The following is a 17,006-nucleotide window of genomic DNA, read 5'->3' as shown; positions in this document are numbered from 1 at the left end:
AGATGCTTTACTTGTGTCTTCTACTAGCCCTCCAACATAGTCAGGTTATGCACATGAGCAGCTAACTGACGGCCAATGTATTTGAAGCAATCAGTATTCCAACGGCTGCTTCAGAGCTGCCTGTATTTTGCTCTCATCCCATATACGGTAATCAAAGAGATCAGTGGTCTTGCTATGGTGCATTTTTTTACCTTTTACCTAACCCATTTGTTTGCAGCCAAGATCTGTTCTGCACAGATACATACCAGTTTCTGGAAACAAGGTATATCCTGCTGCAGTGCAACAGAACATTTTGGGGTGCAGCACCAGAGCACAATCCTACAATGTTCCTAATAAGGGGTGCATTTTTACAAGGTGCACCAGCGTTCAACAAAATCTGCTTCTTTAAAAAAGTAATCAGTCTTCTTGCAGTAAGAAAAGTGGTGGGAAATGCACTGGAAAATATGGTATAACTAGCCCTTGACTATGATGTAGGGCTCATCAAGACTTCTTTTTGTGCTGCATTTCTAGGCACATGTCCGTGCTTTAAAGCTCCCTCTGATTGCTATTTTTGTTGCCTGGTGTTTCCCCCCAAAAAGTCATTCTTTACTGCTGAATAGCAGCAAACTGCAATCCTCAGAAAACCCAAATTGCTGTTTGTTCTGATCCAGTGTTAAAGAGCGTGTTTCCTTGGGGAACGTGGTGGGAGAAAAGAAAAAGAAAAGAGCTCAGACATTGAATTTTAAAGTGCAGACCTTTCCCTGGAAAGTGCAGGACAAAAGGTAAGGTGCCTTCGTTATATATCTTTAGGTGCCAGGCAAAAACATTCCTCTTCTCCAAAGTCTTTGGCTAATGAAACAATATATGTTTCATTACATTAAAATAATGGATGGGGATTGTGTGTGTTCATTATTATGTTATATATTTTTGCATTTTTATATTGTAAACTGCCCTGTGATCTTCGGATGAAGAACGGTATAGAAATGTAATTAAATAATAATTTTTTTAAAAAAAATACAAATCAGGAGTGCTAAATAAACAGATTGTCTGGATGTGCCCTGAGGCAACAGTGCCTGTTCTGTCAGAAATTCCCCAAAGGTTGCCTTTGCCGATTGCCTTTTTTTGGAGCAAGTCGATTGATTTACAGCATTTTTAATCGAGCTTCACCTTGTAACACCAGCTTACGAGGCTTTAAGCCTTAGAGTTTAAGGTGAGCTGCTGAGGAGTTTCATCAGGGGAGTGCAAAAATAGTAATTTACAGTAGCTGCTGACAGCAAGGTTAGAGCCAGCGTTATTGCCCTAGTAGATAACTACTGCTCACCTCTCTGCAGTTATCAAAGATAATATCAATCCAGTGCCTTTGTGTGTTGTGACTGGCTGCTCAGTGATTCAGGGCTATCTTCTGCTAGGTAAAGATCGAGGCTGAAGGCAAAAGCAAGTGATAATTGAGAGGAGGTTGGACACGAAGAGAAGTGATAATTGAGAGGGAAGGTGAAGGGGGAAATGCTGAATTGGAATTTGCACTCCTATGAAGTTGTCTCTGTTTGAGCACCTTGTTCGGTGGTATTAGCAAGATGCCCAGCACTATGAAGGACAAGGTGTTGTGTGTGACTATTACAAGGACCTCAGATATGGGGAGAACATCTCTACATGCTCAGCACACACAGAGAACATCCACACATGCTGGGGCCTCCCTGTGTAAGGAAAATCACAGATCACCAGCTAGAGATATTTTCTTTTCTTAAACATTAATTTGAATGATGCCTGTAGAATCTCTACAGGAAGGGCATTCCGCAACATTTGGCCACTAAGCCTGACGACTCAGTTTCGTGTTGACATCAGATGAGCCTCGCCAACTTGGGAGACAACCAAAGATGCTCCTATAGATATTCTTCTCAGTGATCAAGGTGGGATAGAAGGGTACAAGAAGCACTTAACTAAGCTGGTCTGAGCCCAAGTTGTTTAAGGCTTTGCAAACAAGAAAGTTGAACTTTGGTCGGTAGCAAATAGACATTGCAGATGTTTTAATAGTGGTGCCATATGTCAGCTACTTGCCCCTCTCAGCAGCCACTACATTCTGCACCAGCTGGAGCTTCTAGACGAGACCAAAGGGCAGTCTAGAGTGCATTGCAGTAAGCCAGCCTGGAGGTTACCAGCACATTGACCACAGTGGCCAGGCTATCCCTGCCCAGAAATAGCTGTAGCTGGGGAAGCATGCAAAACTGATAGAAGGCATTGTCAACTGCAGAGTAACTTGAGTAAGCTGCATCCAGGAGCACCCTCAAGCTATAGGACAGGACATAGGACTCAGCCACTCACAGAGCCTCCATCTGATATTTCCTCTCTGACTCTATCCACTTGGGCTTGATGGGGGCGAGTCTGCATAGAACCATAGAGTTGGAAGAGACCACAAGGGCCATCCAGTCCAACCTCCTGCCAAGCAGGAAACACCATCAAAGCATTCTTGACATATGCCTGTCAAGCCTCTGCTTAAAGACCTCCAAAGAAGGAGATTCCACCACACTCCTTGGTAGCAAAATTCCACTGCTGAACAGCTCTTACTGTCAGGAAGTTCTTCCTAATGTTTAGGTGGAATCTTCTTTCTTGTAGCTTGAATCCATCGCTCCGTGTCCGCTGCTCTGGAGCAGCAGAAAACAACATTTCTCCCTCCTCTATATGACATCATTTAATATATTTGAACATGGCTTTCATAAGGCATCATTTCCAGGCCTTTGACCATTTTGGGTGCCCTCTTCTGGACATGTTCCAGCTTGTCAGTATCCTTCTTGAACTGTGGTGCCCAGAACTGGACATAGTACTCCAGGTGAGGTCTGCAGATGGCCTCTGGCCCAAGGCTCTTCATGGAGGAGCCCTGCTTACTATTCCAACCTCTTCCTTGTCTCCACTGAGCTCCTTGGCACACACGCACACACCCTCACTTTTTGGTTGGTGTGGTCTCAGTGTCAACAAAAGTTTAGACTCTATCTACCTAGACAGGGCTAAGGTGTCAGCAATAATTAACATTTAAAAGATTTACCTGCACCTGGCCAGCAGGGGGAGTAGAAACACCATATGTTTCTGGAGTATATTGTAGAGGACAATATAGTATTAACAAATGTAGAAATTTGAAGTTACCCCACATCACCCAGGTAGCTGCCGAACACATAGTCAGAATATTCTATACCAGTGGTTCCCAATTAAGGATTTGACTTACGAGTTTGGGATTCACGCCTCATCTTCCCCAACAGGGGAAATGGCTAAGCCAATTGCCACTATGATTGGAATGACAGCTCACCCTCTGATGATTTAGTTTAGGGCTGGGCGATACTTCCTTTTCAACATCATGATATATCAGCAGCTAAATACTGGAATATGCTGATTTATCATGATGACTGAAATTTATCTCGGCTGCTTCTTCCCCGCTAGGGAAGCAAGAAGCAGCCGAGATACATGGCCCAGCCATACACAGTGAGTTCTGTGATCACTAAAAGTCAGCATAGGTTTCTGAAAAATAGGTCATGTCAGACTAATCTGATCTCATTTTTTGACAGAATTACAAGCATAGTAGATGAAGGGAATGCTGTGGATATAGCCTATCTTGATTTCGGCAAGGCCTTTGACAAGGTGCCCCATGATATTCTTGTAAAGAAGCTGGTAAAATGTGGGCTAGACAATGCTACCATTCAGTGGATTTGTAACTGGCTTACTGACCGAACCCAAAGGGTGCTCATCAATGGCTCCTCCTCATCCTGGAGAGAAGTGACTAGTGGGGTGCCACAGGGTTCTGTCTTTGGCCCAGTCTTATTCAACATCTTTATCAATGACTTGGATGATGGGCTTGAGGGCATCCTGAGCAAGTTTGCAGATGACACCAAATTGGGAGGGGTGGCTAATACCCCAGAGGACAGGATCACACTTCAAAATGACCTTAACAGATTAGAGAACTGGGCCAAAGCAAACAAGATGAATTTTAACAGGGAGAAATGTAAAGTACAGTACTACACTTGGGCAAATAAAAAATAAAAAAATGAAAGGCACAAATACAGGATGAGAGACACCTGGCTTGAGAGCAGTACATGTGAAAAGGATCTAGGAGTCTTGGTAGACCACAAACTTGACATGAGTCAACAGTGTGATGCAGCAGCTTAAAAAGCAAATGCAATTCTGGGCTGCATCAATAGGAGTATAGCATCTAGATCAAGGGAAGTAATAGTACCACTGTATTCTGCTCTGGTCAGACCTCACCTGGAGTACTGTGTCCAGTTCTGGGAACCACAGTTCAAGAAGGATACTGACAAGCTGGAACGTGTCCAGAGGAGGGCAACCAAAATGGTCAAAGGCCTGGAAACAATGCCTTATGAGGAACGGCTTAGGGAGCTGTGTATGTTTAGCCTGGAGAAGAGAACGTTAAGGGGTGATATGATAGCCATGTTCAAATATATAAAAGGATGTCATATAGAGGATTGTGAAAGGTTGTTTTCTGCTGCCCCAGAGAAGCGGACACGGAGCAATGGATTCAAACTACAAGAAAGAAGCTTCCACCTAAACATTAGGAAGAACTTCCTGACAGTAAGAGCTGTTTGGCAGTGGAATTTGCTACCAAGGAGTGTGGTAGAGTCTCCTTCTTTGGAGGTCTTTAAGCGGAGGCTTGACAGGCATATATCAGTAATGCTTTGATGGTGTTTCCTGCTTGGCAGGTGTTTGGACTGGATGGCCCTTGTGGTCTCTTCCAACTCTATGATTCTATGAGTCCCAATGCCTTTCAGACTCATGTATGAGCTGAGGTGCATCGGGGCTTCGCTGAACTGCTCAGCTGGGGGGTGGAAGAGGCCTCCCCTCTCCCAGCTGAACGACTTGGGACTCTGTTAACTGCTTGGCTGAGGAGAGCGGTAACAGTTTCACTGAGCCCCGCACCCTGCCACCAGCTCATGCAAGCCGGTGGGGGCTCTATAAAACTGCTTGGCTGAGGCTAGGGCAGCTGCACACTCCTTAGCTGAGCAGTTTAAAGAAACAGGGGGAGGAACAAGCTGTATCACGACTCATGGATGCAGCTTGTTTTCCCCTCTGCTGGTCTGAGGGCAGAATGGGATGGTAGCTTCACTCAGCGGTAGCCTATATTGCTGGCAAAACTGCTGGCACTCCTGAGTCCCTCTGCTAACAGTGCCAGCTGGAGGGAGCCAAGAGTGGTGATGGTTTCACTTGCGATATACCACCGAGTGAAGCCACCATCATGGTCTGCCCCTCATGCCAGTCCTAGGTGATGCATCAATACATCACCCAGACCCATTTAGTGCAAAAGGCAGCCTGTGTGGATGTTGTTTTCTTCTTCTCTTTGGGAAGCTATGTGGTTACATTTGGGGGTGGGAGGAAACGGATGTACTGTACAGCAGAATCCTAATACACGTAAGTTAAAAAGTTGGTTGTTCCTGTTGGGTAAGAAGCAAGAATAAAAACCTCACTCCAAATAAGTATTGTATTTAACTAATTAATCTCTTTAAGCCAGGGATGGGACTTGGGTACAGGAGGACTTAATAATAATAATAATAATAATAATAATAATAATAATAATAAATGACTACCACTACTACTACTATTACCAACGTTACAAATTTCCATCTGTTTTCTACTCAGTCTTCACCAATACTTCATCAAGCCCTGATCAAGCCATCAGAATTATCTTTGTTGGCCTAAAGGGGAAAAAATAAATAAAAATTCTATGTTAAAGAAAAGTTAATTTTCCAACATGCATAATTTATACAGAACCAAGGATATTTGCATAATTTATTCTGTTTGGGATAGTCACAGGAAGGAACTCACTGACCACTGGTTGGTCCCATGTTTCACTTTTGAGATGTCATTCGTTGCCCATATGCTTTCATGCCCACCTTTAAGCTTCAAACAACAACAACATTTTTTTAAAAAGAAAAGAAGTTTCACAGTATATTACATTCTAAACCACACATATGGACTGCAACTGCAATGGATATACTTATATTTTATTGGAACTCCCTTTAGTATAGACCCAAATTGGGAGAAGCCACCCCTACTGGTGTGTGTGTGTGTGATTTGCTGTACCACATCAGGCAGAAAAAATGTCTTTGTCTGGGCTTGATACCTAAATACAGCACCTCTCTCTCTCTCTCTCTCTCTCTCTCTCTCTCTCTCTCTCTCTCTGTTTTATAGCTCTGGCTTGTGCTTCTGAATATAAAAGCCATAGCCTCACCCACTTCTATCTGCAATTTTAAAACAACAGCATTTGCTCCCGTCTCTTCTAAGACAAATCTTCATGGAATATTCTCCACAGTTTGTCATAATTGCAAAAACCAGATAAATCTATCTTTAAAAACTGCCTCAGCTGAAATTTCCCTGGTCCATAGACAATGAATGAGATTTGCATTATTGTGCAATCCTTCATTAATGATTATATGAATTACTGCAGTGACGGGTGGAAACTATTTTCACATTTTTAACTTTTTCAGTGAAGCATGCCATGAGTTAAGAGAGCCAGAAAAAATAGTTCTTGGTGTTTTTCCTATTGTGACCTGTTCCCTGTTTGAATTTTAGAGTTGAAAGAGCTTATGTAAATGTTTCCCTCAAGTATCCCCATGATTTGATCTGACTGTGAAATAGTGCTGAAAAAGCAAGTTTTACGTTCACTGCTAAAAATTAATGTGGAAATTAAGCATCCTGCAAGAACCATCATGACTCGCATATAAAAGCGTATTGCACTTGCAAATGTCATTACTGAAATATTATGTCCATTAGTAGAGTTGAAAATATATTAGGCTTCTTAAAGAATTGTGGTTGTCACAAACACTTTTAAACAAAGATATTGCATTTGCCAACCTGATTCTAACCCTGATCACCAAATACCTGTTGACCAAACAGCAGTCCTATTCAGAAGTTTTATTTGCAGGTTCTCCTTACATGTGAGCATGGAATAGCTGTGCTGACCAGCTATGTTCCAACATTGCACATCTGGCATTTGTAGGACTCATAGACTCATAGCTGCCAAGTTTTCCCTTTTCTCGTGAGGAAGCCTATTCAGCATAAGGGAAAATCCCTTAAAAAAAGGGATAACTTGGCAGCTATGCAGAGAACTGGAGAATCAAAGTCAATTGCATCGTTTTCACGAAAGCTGAGAGCAGGCCAAGCTGACATGCATTTTACAAGCTGTGGATGGAAACAAACGACGTTTATACTGTGAGAAAAGAACGAAGAAATAGATACACGATTGTGAACCCCATCCCTAGTCCCAGGTGATGAAATTATTTTCAAAGCATGTGAGGAAAATCTACTGAGATACAACTTGTTCCACTTAGAAAGTTTGTGTGTGCGCATGTGTGGGGGTTTCCTTCTTCAAGGAACTTCTCGGAAAGAGCAGCAGAATTTCCCAAAGGTACAACAGATGGTCCCTTAAAGCATTAGCTGCCACTGATGTGTACTCTTCTGTCTATGCATGTAGCTTTAATGACACGTTTTGGCAGCACAAGAGATCAGCTTGTGAATCCCAGGGCACATTTGGCAGCATTGTTATGGTAGGTTTTATTTACAGTGTACCTGTTTATAACTGCTGCTTTTTTTCTCTCCTGAGAACCATGGGAAAGCAAGGCAGCCTTATTTTCCTCCAAAACAAGGGTATGTTGGGTAGGGAGTGAATATGAAATATTGATCCAAAGAAATACCTAATTAAGGAGTCCCAGTCTCAGAGTTTGAAGGTAACGCTTACAAAAAGGGCTCTCTGAAATATAAGAGCGTCCTCCCACAGCAATGGTCTGTCACTCATTTTAAAAACAAGCTTGGCCTCAAACAATCCCATCTTCTTCCAAAGATCTTTCAACTTTTCTCTCAAAAGTAGAACTCCCATCCTTATAAACAGGATTTTAAACCACTCGAGGAACTGCTACATTTTCCACCTTCTTTTCATTTATATCCCCACAGAATTTCAAAAGGATCGTGTGGAGTTTCTGTAGCAAAGCAGATAAAATTATTATGCTCTGTTTCCAAGTTTCATATTTTTAAAGAAGATACACAAATGCATTATATTAGGACAATTGCTTGCCGAAACCCTGTTTATTAGGCAAGGTCACATACAGAAATGTGTATTTTAGAACTGGGCATAAAAATGCTGACCAGTTTTTGTGAGGACTTAAAAATGCAAGCTAATGTAGAAATCATGACAAAGTGAGCTTAAGATTGATAAAACGAGACACTGAGAGAAACTAACATTGACAGATTCATCCCTCTCAGAGCTGACAATAGCACCCTTTGCCCCCCTCCAGGGATGCAATTTAAGAATACCTGAATGGGGCTTAAACAGATACAAGATCTTTCCACTTCATTCTGCTCTTTCTCATTCAAACCATTCTGCTCTCTGAAGCTTTGTAATTATTGCCATAATGCTACTCCTTGCCATGAGATGAGTTGCTAGATTTGTTACCTGCTATCCATTTAACTGATAAATTCTAGTAACAACAGCATAACTACAGAAAATATCTTCCTTAGCCAAAGGCTGCTGAGGGGCTTGGAAGTGGAGCATTATTCAGACTTTGTCCTGACATGACCAGAAGGAAATGAAAGTAATCAGCTATGTGTACTGTTCCATCCCTGTCCAGCATCCCACCCCAATACTAATATCACAATAGCTACTGCACTGGAGAATATTTGTAGGCCAAGACCACTAAATCTCTTATCTTTGGCGACCACTTGTAGCCAAGTAAGATTGTCTTCCATAAACATAAGTTTCCGGGTGGGAGTTGATCTTGGTGAGGCTTTGCCAAGTGTGCCTTCCTCTTCGCATGTTTCTCCCTTTGTCCTGAATTCGAGTGTCTTCAAAGCCCATGACACCTTTGGTAAAGGCTGGAGCACTTGCAGGCCAGTGTTTTCCAGTTGTCAATGTTTATACTAGATTTTTTTAAGATTTGCCTTGAGTCTTTAAACCTCTTTTGTTGACCACCAGCATTACACTTTCCATTTTTAAGTTCAGAATAGAGTACAGTAGTTGCTTTGGAAGACAATAATCAGGCATCTGCACAACATGACCAGTCCAACAAAGTTGATGTTGATTGTTGAAGAATCATCGCTTTGACACTGGTGATCTTTGCTTCTTCCAGTACACTGACATTAGTTTGCCTGTCTTCTCAAGTGATGTGTAAAAATTTTTGGAGACACCGTTGATGGAATCTTTCGAGGAGTTGGAGATGGCGTTTTTATTGGGAACCCATTCTTTTGAGTCATGGCGGGTGGCAAACTTTTTTGTGGTGGACAGTGAGACACAGACTTGTGCACACAAGCACACACATGCACACACATTCGCATAAACACTCCCACACAGAGGCAGAAGCAGTGTGTCAGGGATTGGCTGGACTAAAATGCTGATGGGAGGCACCAGTCGGGGAATCCCCAATGGACACCCCAGCAGAGGGGAAAAAAACCCCTACATTTTTCTTTAAAAAATGTTTAAGGACACTCTCATTTTCCTACTCATATTGAAATACTGCCCCTCAGTGAAGCTGAACTTAGATTCACAAAATGTTTAGGGGTATGCGCCCCCCCCGAAAAAAGCATCGCCTACATACAGTCATACCTTGGGTTGAGTATGCTGTGGGTTGCGTACATTCAGGTTGTGTACTCGGCGGACCCAGAAGTGTTTACTTCCGGGTTCCACCGTATGCGCAGAAGCGTTCTGCGTGCTTTGCGCATATGCAGAAGCATTCTGTGCACTTTGCACGTGCGCAGAAGCGCTCTATTGGCGCTTCACGCATGCGCTAAAGCACCACTCGGGCCGCATACTTTTGGGGGTGCAAATGGCACCCCGAAACGGATTGAGTATGCATCCCGAGGTACCACTATATATCAAAGGCTGGACTCAGCTAGACTGGCAAAGAAAAAGTGATTCATATGCGTTGTATGTGCGATATAACATTGTGCCACCAGATGATGACGTGGAGTCCCGCTTTTCTCTACCTCTACTTCAAACTGAAATGCTTCTTTGATGTGTCTAGATCCAGCCACTGTCACATTCACAACGTACTCTGGGGAAAGATTGCTTCAGTATGCCAACATAATTCTAGTAAAACAGAGTAAACAGCCTATGTACTACAGTTAAGGATTGTTCTTCAGAAAACGCATGCCCAGGTGGCAAGCATGCATTAAGAGAGACAAAGTCAGTGGAATTCGTCATCTTGTCTGATTTCCTTTGGCAGTACATGACTATTTTGACAGTTCTTGTAGAACAATTGGATGCTATCTGCTCTCAGGAGTATTTACCTCAAGAAATTAGCAAGCTTTAGGCTTGCATGATCTACATTTGTTTTTTACCAGAGCCCTGGGGTGATATACACCTCAATTTGGGGAGGGGGGCAATGTTTGTTATTCCACCTCAGACACCAAAATTTATTGTCATGCCCCTGGAGGCAGCTGCTAGGTGGAAATCTCACAGATGAAAACAGGTGACCCAGGGCTCTGATAGAGGTATTGGCAACTTGCAGCCCTTGGCCTAATTTCATGCAGATGTAGGAGGAAACCCAAAGGAGAAGAGGGAGATAGGAAGGAAAAGAAACAGGGAAGGGGAGCAGAGATGGATGGAGAGATGGAAGAGGAGCAGAGAAAGCCATCAGTTCAGAGTGATCTGTCCCTTCCTCTGAAATCCATTGGGCTGAGAGAGAAATAGAGAGAGGGAGAGAGGGAGGGAGGGGGAGGGGGAGAGGGAGAGGGCGTCCTACCCATTTTTGGCTCTGGCTCCACTTACGGCTGGGCAAATCTGTCAATTCAGTTTCTCCTGGTTTCTCGTGTTTCCTGAATCTTAATTTCAGTAACACCAGCATGTTAATGCCCATATCTCCTAATATGCACATTATTGGGGGAGGCCCTTCTCTTGGTCCTGCCATCCTCACAGGAATGCTTGGTGGGGGCATGGGAAAGGCATTCTTGGTGGCAACTCCTAGACTCCGGAGCTCCCTCCTTGTGGAAGCATTGTGTTGTAAAGCTAAACTGGCTTCCTCTTTGTCCTTGTTCCAACAGTCTTTTGGGAACTGACTGCTTTTAATGAAAGGGCTGGTGCCATGCTGTTTCCATTGCAATTATTTGTGTGTTTTACACAATATTTATATATAGATTTCCCCCTATGTTTTAAACAATTCTTGTTTTTATCTGTAAGCCACCTTGAGGCCTGCCAATAATGATAATAATAATGTGCATTTTTGTGCATATATAGGCATGTGCATATATAGGCATTTTTTGGGATGCAGGTGGCGCTGTGCGTTAAACCACAGAGCCTAGGGCTTGCTGATCAGAAGGTTGGCGGTTCAAATCCCTGCGACAGGATGAGCTCCCGTTGCTTGGTCCCAGCTCCTGCCAACCTAGCAGTTCGAAAGCTCGTCAAAGTGCAAGTAGATAAATAGGTACTGCTCCAAGCGGGAAGGTAAACGGTGTTTCCGTAGGCTGCTCTGGTTCGCCAGAAGCGGCTTTGTCATGCTGGCCACATGACCTGGAAGCTATACGCCGGCTCCCTTGGCCAATAACACGAGATGAGCACTGCAACCCCAGAGTTGGTCATGACTGGACCTAACGGTCAGGGGTCCCTTACCTTTTTTATAGGCATTTTTATAACACAATGTTCCATATTATAATGCATTTTGTATGTTAGTTTCAATAATGTATGGGTTTTTACCCTAGTATACACATTTTTGCACACATTACTTGGCTGGAGAATTGCACTGCAAAATATTGGGAAGTGCACTTTTTTAAAAAAATGGCTGTGCTGCAATTTGTTTTTTCAGAAAGTGCAAATTAGGTAGATTTGTCTTTAAATGCAAAGAGGACCAAATTTCTCTCCTGTCCCTGCCTCTGATTTTCCTCACCCCTGTTCTGATGTGAACATAATTTTTATGCAATTCCCAAGTAGGCAAAACATTTTTATTGCACTAGTGTATATATGTATATGTGTATGTGTATGTGTATGTATATGTGTATGTGTAATGTGTATATATATATATATATGCACTGCTTATGTATTCTGCAGCTGCTCAGTTTCCCCCATTCCTTCATCTTCACCCTGTATTATTCACACAAGCAATAAGTCAGATTGAGAACACATTCACCTGACAAAAGCATTTGGATTCACCTTCTCTGAAGCAGTTTAAATAATATATATTACATTTGAAGATCAAATGTATTGTTGGAGAGCAATCATAGCCTTGCATCTGAGCTGAAAAGGTACCAGAGATATTTTACCATTTAGCAGGAATTCTTCAATAGTAAAACTCAAGACTCAGCCATTACGTTTGCAAGATGCTTTAAGGTTGTCAGTGAAATTCATTAAGAGAAGATAAAGGCAGTTCTGGACTAGGCAGAGATAATTCTATCCCATCTCAGTCTTAAGCTCAGTTAACAGCAAGTTATTATATATCATTCTCAGTTCACTTCTGCAAAATAGGAAGCCTCTTCTATGGGGCTGGCATAAGCAGGAAGAAGGCCTTAAGTAATTAAAAAACCACTTTGTATGTTTAAAAGTTCTATATAAATAATATGTTGATGCTAGCATAAAATAAGCCACAAATATAGTTGCTAAGTATTGACCTTGCAATCTTCAGCACGCCCATATGTTAAAACACATAGGGCATGGTTACTACAGTATAGTCATGGTACAGTATTTGATCATTTAAATTACTCTAGCTATTGAAGCTGGTGTGAAAAGAGGTGCTTAGTGCCCCTGCTTAGTGTCCCTGAAGGAATATAACTGTTGGGCATAGGGTCCCGATTGATCCAGGAAAGCTAACGAAAGAGAAAAAACAACAACTCTGCCAATTTACTTTTGTGCAACTATGCAAGGGCAAACTATGTGACGAATGTCACATTTAATATGACCCTTACCACCACATAAAACATTAGTGCAGCATGTTAGAATTTTAATACCAAATGAGTACAGGATGCTTTCTGAACTCCCCCCCCCCCACACCATTTATTTTTCTTGATTTTCATATAAACAAAATGCTTAAGATATTACAAGTATATACTTTCAGATACATCAAGTGTGCAGTTAGTTGGAAATTCGCTGAGTGTTTCCAAACTTTAAATGATGAATAGTAAATGGAACACTTGTGTTTACCTAGCTGAGATGGGATCTGGCCTTGTTTATTTAGAACAGCTACCGGTAGTTAAAATATTGCTGATGACTTAATTATTCCTGATATCTCCCTTTCATTTTGTCAGGATCCAAACCTACAGAAAACACCTGACTCTCTTTCTTCTCTATTTACCTGTGATGTTACTTGACAGGTTGATATGAAATTAATGTTTTATTAATCTGACTTCTCTCTATATGCATTTTATCTGCATCAAATATTGCAAGTTCTTCCCCTTAGTAGAATATTAATGATATTCTGCTGTCTAAAAATGGACTGAGACCCCACACTATTACCTTGGCTGGCATTAAAAGCATTTATGGGTCTGTTTTTCAGGCTGAAAAGAAAACTGCAATGTGCTGTTCCTCTTCCCTGGATTTATATGCCATGAGTTTCATTATATCATAAACTCTGTTGTTGTAAACACATTTTGGGTTACCTGATTTACATATATGATTTTCATTTATGAAAATCAGGTAACCCAAATGTGTTTTGCCTGGAATTTCTAGAATAGTATGCAACCCAAAGCCTTTTTGATCTGTTCTATGATGCTTCTGACTGCTATTTTATGATGGTTTTTAATGTTTCAACGAGGAAACTCTGATGTGGTGCTGTCTGCTAAGGGAGACACAGTTTGCTGGCTCAAATCCACACTGGGAAAGAAATACATAGAGCCAGGCACTAGCAACAAGCGAGGAAATTCTGTGGTGCTGTCTGTAACAGCACCACATACACTCAGGAATATATATATATATATATATATATATATATATATATATATATATATATATATATACCTTCAGTAGCACCTTAAAGACCAACTAAGTTTTTATTTTGGTATAAGCTTTCGTGTGCATGCACACTTCGTCAGATACACTGAAACAGAATCCACCAGAATATACATAATATACATAAGGGTATATTACAGAGTATACAGAATATACATAAGGGTTTGGTGGATTCTGTTTCAGTGTATCTGACGAAGTGTGCATGCACACGAAAGCTCATACCAAAATAAAAACTGGTCTTTAAGGTGCTACTGAAGGAATTTTTTTATTTTGTTTCGACTCAGACCAACACGGCTACCTACCTGTAACTAGAACTCAGGAATATGCTCCTTCAAATCCACACAGAAGAAAATATTTTACCTATCCTCTCTCACCTCACAATAGAAAAAAATCAAGAAAGGCATACAACCCGGCCCCAGCAACAGACAAAGGAACTCTGGTGCAATATGCAAAGCAGGAACAAACACAGCCCATATACTCACACACAACCATGGTTGACACAGTATGGTCTCTATCATGGTAATTTTGACCTACTCACCTCACATCCCCCCCCCCAAACTAGGAAATTATCTCCCTGATCAGGTGCAGGAAGTAACAGTGCCACCCCGCATGTGTCTACTCAGAAGTAAGTCTGATTGCGTTCAATGGGGCTTACTCCCAGGTCGGTATATATAGCACTACAGCCTAAAACTCAATAATTCTCAAAAGCAGTTCGAAAATAAATGTACAGCACAGGAGCTAGAATATTACAGTCATACCTCTGTTTAAGTACTCTGCAGACCTGTCTGGAATGGATTAATCCACTTTCCATTACTTTCAATGGGAAAGTTCGCTTCAGGTTAAGTACGGACTTCCAGAATCAATTACACTCATACTTCGGGTTAAGTACGCTTCAGGTTGAGTACTCCGCGGACCCGTCTGGAACGGATTGATCCACTTTCCATTACTTTCAATGGGAAAGTTCGCTTCAGGTTAAGTACGCTTCAGGTTAAGTACAGACTTCCGGAACCAATTGTGTACTTAAACCAAGGTACCACTGTATTCTGTACTTTCTTTGCCATTGAAGGAGGCCTCTGTTTGAGATTCACATTCATTCACATTCCTGGTGCACATTAAGTCTCTTAGATGCTTAAGTGCTTTCCATCTGTCCAATTTTTGCACCACTGGAGGCACAAGCATCTTTGATTATCAAACATTCTGCCCACACCACAGAAGTTAGTATTGATGCTAAAAATGTGCCGGTGATTGGTCATGTGGCTGATCCTAATAGTAGCAGTTGACAATGGCAATATGCTTTAATTACCACCCCATAATGGTGCACAATGAAGCCTTGCAGAGTTCTTACATCCCTGGATGTGTAAGCCCAGATGCCAGTGTCACACGTAGTAAACCTTATAATCTGTTCCTGCTACAAAAGCACCGTGGCAACAAATTAATTTTGTCGCAGTGACAACTTGCTGCCCTCTCAACAAACCTTTTGCATTCTCATAGTAACAAGTACTAAACTTGAGACCTTCACATTTCGATTCTGTCTTCCAAGGAGTATTGCCTTTAACGAAGACTACAATAGAAGACACTGGCAGTGACCTTAGACCCTTCGATGCAAATAATTGTGACTCGTAAGCATTATAGCAAGACACAGCCCTTCTGCAACAATGTTAGCTCTCAATGGTTCTGGACTAAGGATAGTTTGAGCAAGATGTGGCAACTACTGTCTTCCTTCTCTTCTCAGAGCTAGCTGGTGGAGCATGCTCAGTACAGTGGTATCTCGGGATACAGACGCTTCAGGTTACAGACTCTGCTAACCCAGAAATGGTACCTTGGGTTAAGAACTTTGCCTCAGGATGAGAACAGAAATTGTGCAGCTGCCGCAGCGGGAGGCCCCATTAGCTAAAGTGGTACCCTCAGGTAAAGAACAGTTTCAGGTTAAGAACAGACCTCCGGAACAAATTAAGTTCTGAACTCGAGGTACCACTGTACATGGAATTTCAGGAGGGGTTGACAGCTCTGGGAAGATCCCAGAAGTCCAGTCTAGAGAGGTTGAGAAGGACTGCAGATATGGGGGTGAGGTTAGGTGTTGTGCAGGAGTAACAGATTGACAATGGCATTCCCAGCAGAGCAACTTCACCACCTCAACCTCGCCACTGTCCACTCTCATCCAGGGAAGCAACTCCAAAGCTCGTCTTCGGAGGGTGGCTTTGTCTTTCCGCATGCGCTGCTACTGCTTACAAGTCTGTTTTTAGCTGTTAGCAAGATTTGAGCAGGAAAATCAAATCCAAAGGAGCCATTTCAGTTAGGCTGTTTATTTGTTGCCCTGGGCATTCTAAAGGTGCTGATATTCGCAACCCCTTATATAGAGAATGGGTTTACTGTTAAAAAGCAATAGCAATCATATTGTTTTAAAGTGCTGAGAGTTATGAACATCAGCCACATGCTGTGATTATATATAAACAATTGCATTTACTCTGAAGTGTTTAAATGTGATGTCTATTGTTATTTTGCTTCTTTATTATTGCAACTCAGGGTTGGGCTAGTAGTGCAACCATGGGTTGTCCACTCTTCCAGCGAGTAAAGGGATATTAGTGTGTGAGAACTGACACACCTCTATTGCCCAGCTTGTAGGGATGGCCAAGGAAACATCAGAGTTCTGCAGTAGCTGGTACAGTAAGTTAAAATGGTGAACAAACATTCAGAAAAATTGCACACCATGAATTGCACACCTTATGATGAGTAATCTGCTGAGCCATCCCAGGGTTATGCACAAGCTAGTTTGGAAACCACAGATCTTCTATCGCATAACTTTGCTATAGACACCCAACATTCTTCTTAAGCAGCTCAGACCATCCATTGAGCAACATTATCTTTGGATTTAGCAATTCCCTTTTGTACATAGCTAATGTTTTTAGCTCTGTAGCCTCAAAGAGAACAAATAATTCCTGTTTAATTTTATTCAGGCAGCTGCTTGGAGCTACATCTATATTTTAAACTTTGGAACTTATCAGACTAAATTCATGTTGCTCCATATGTAATATAGAGAGCACATCTCTTTTGGATAGAACATCCCTGTTTCCATAGCTAAAAATAAATTAATCTAGAATGGATTTGTTTGCCTTTA

The sequence above is a fragment of the Zootoca vivipara genome, chromosome 5 (assembly GCF_963506605.1).
Source record: "Zootoca vivipara chromosome 5, rZooViv1.1, whole genome shotgun sequence".
Classification (NCBI taxonomy): Eukaryota; Metazoa; Chordata; class Lepidosauria; order Squamata; family Lacertidae; genus Zootoca; species Zootoca vivipara.
Note: the sequence above shows the minus strand (reverse complement) of the source record.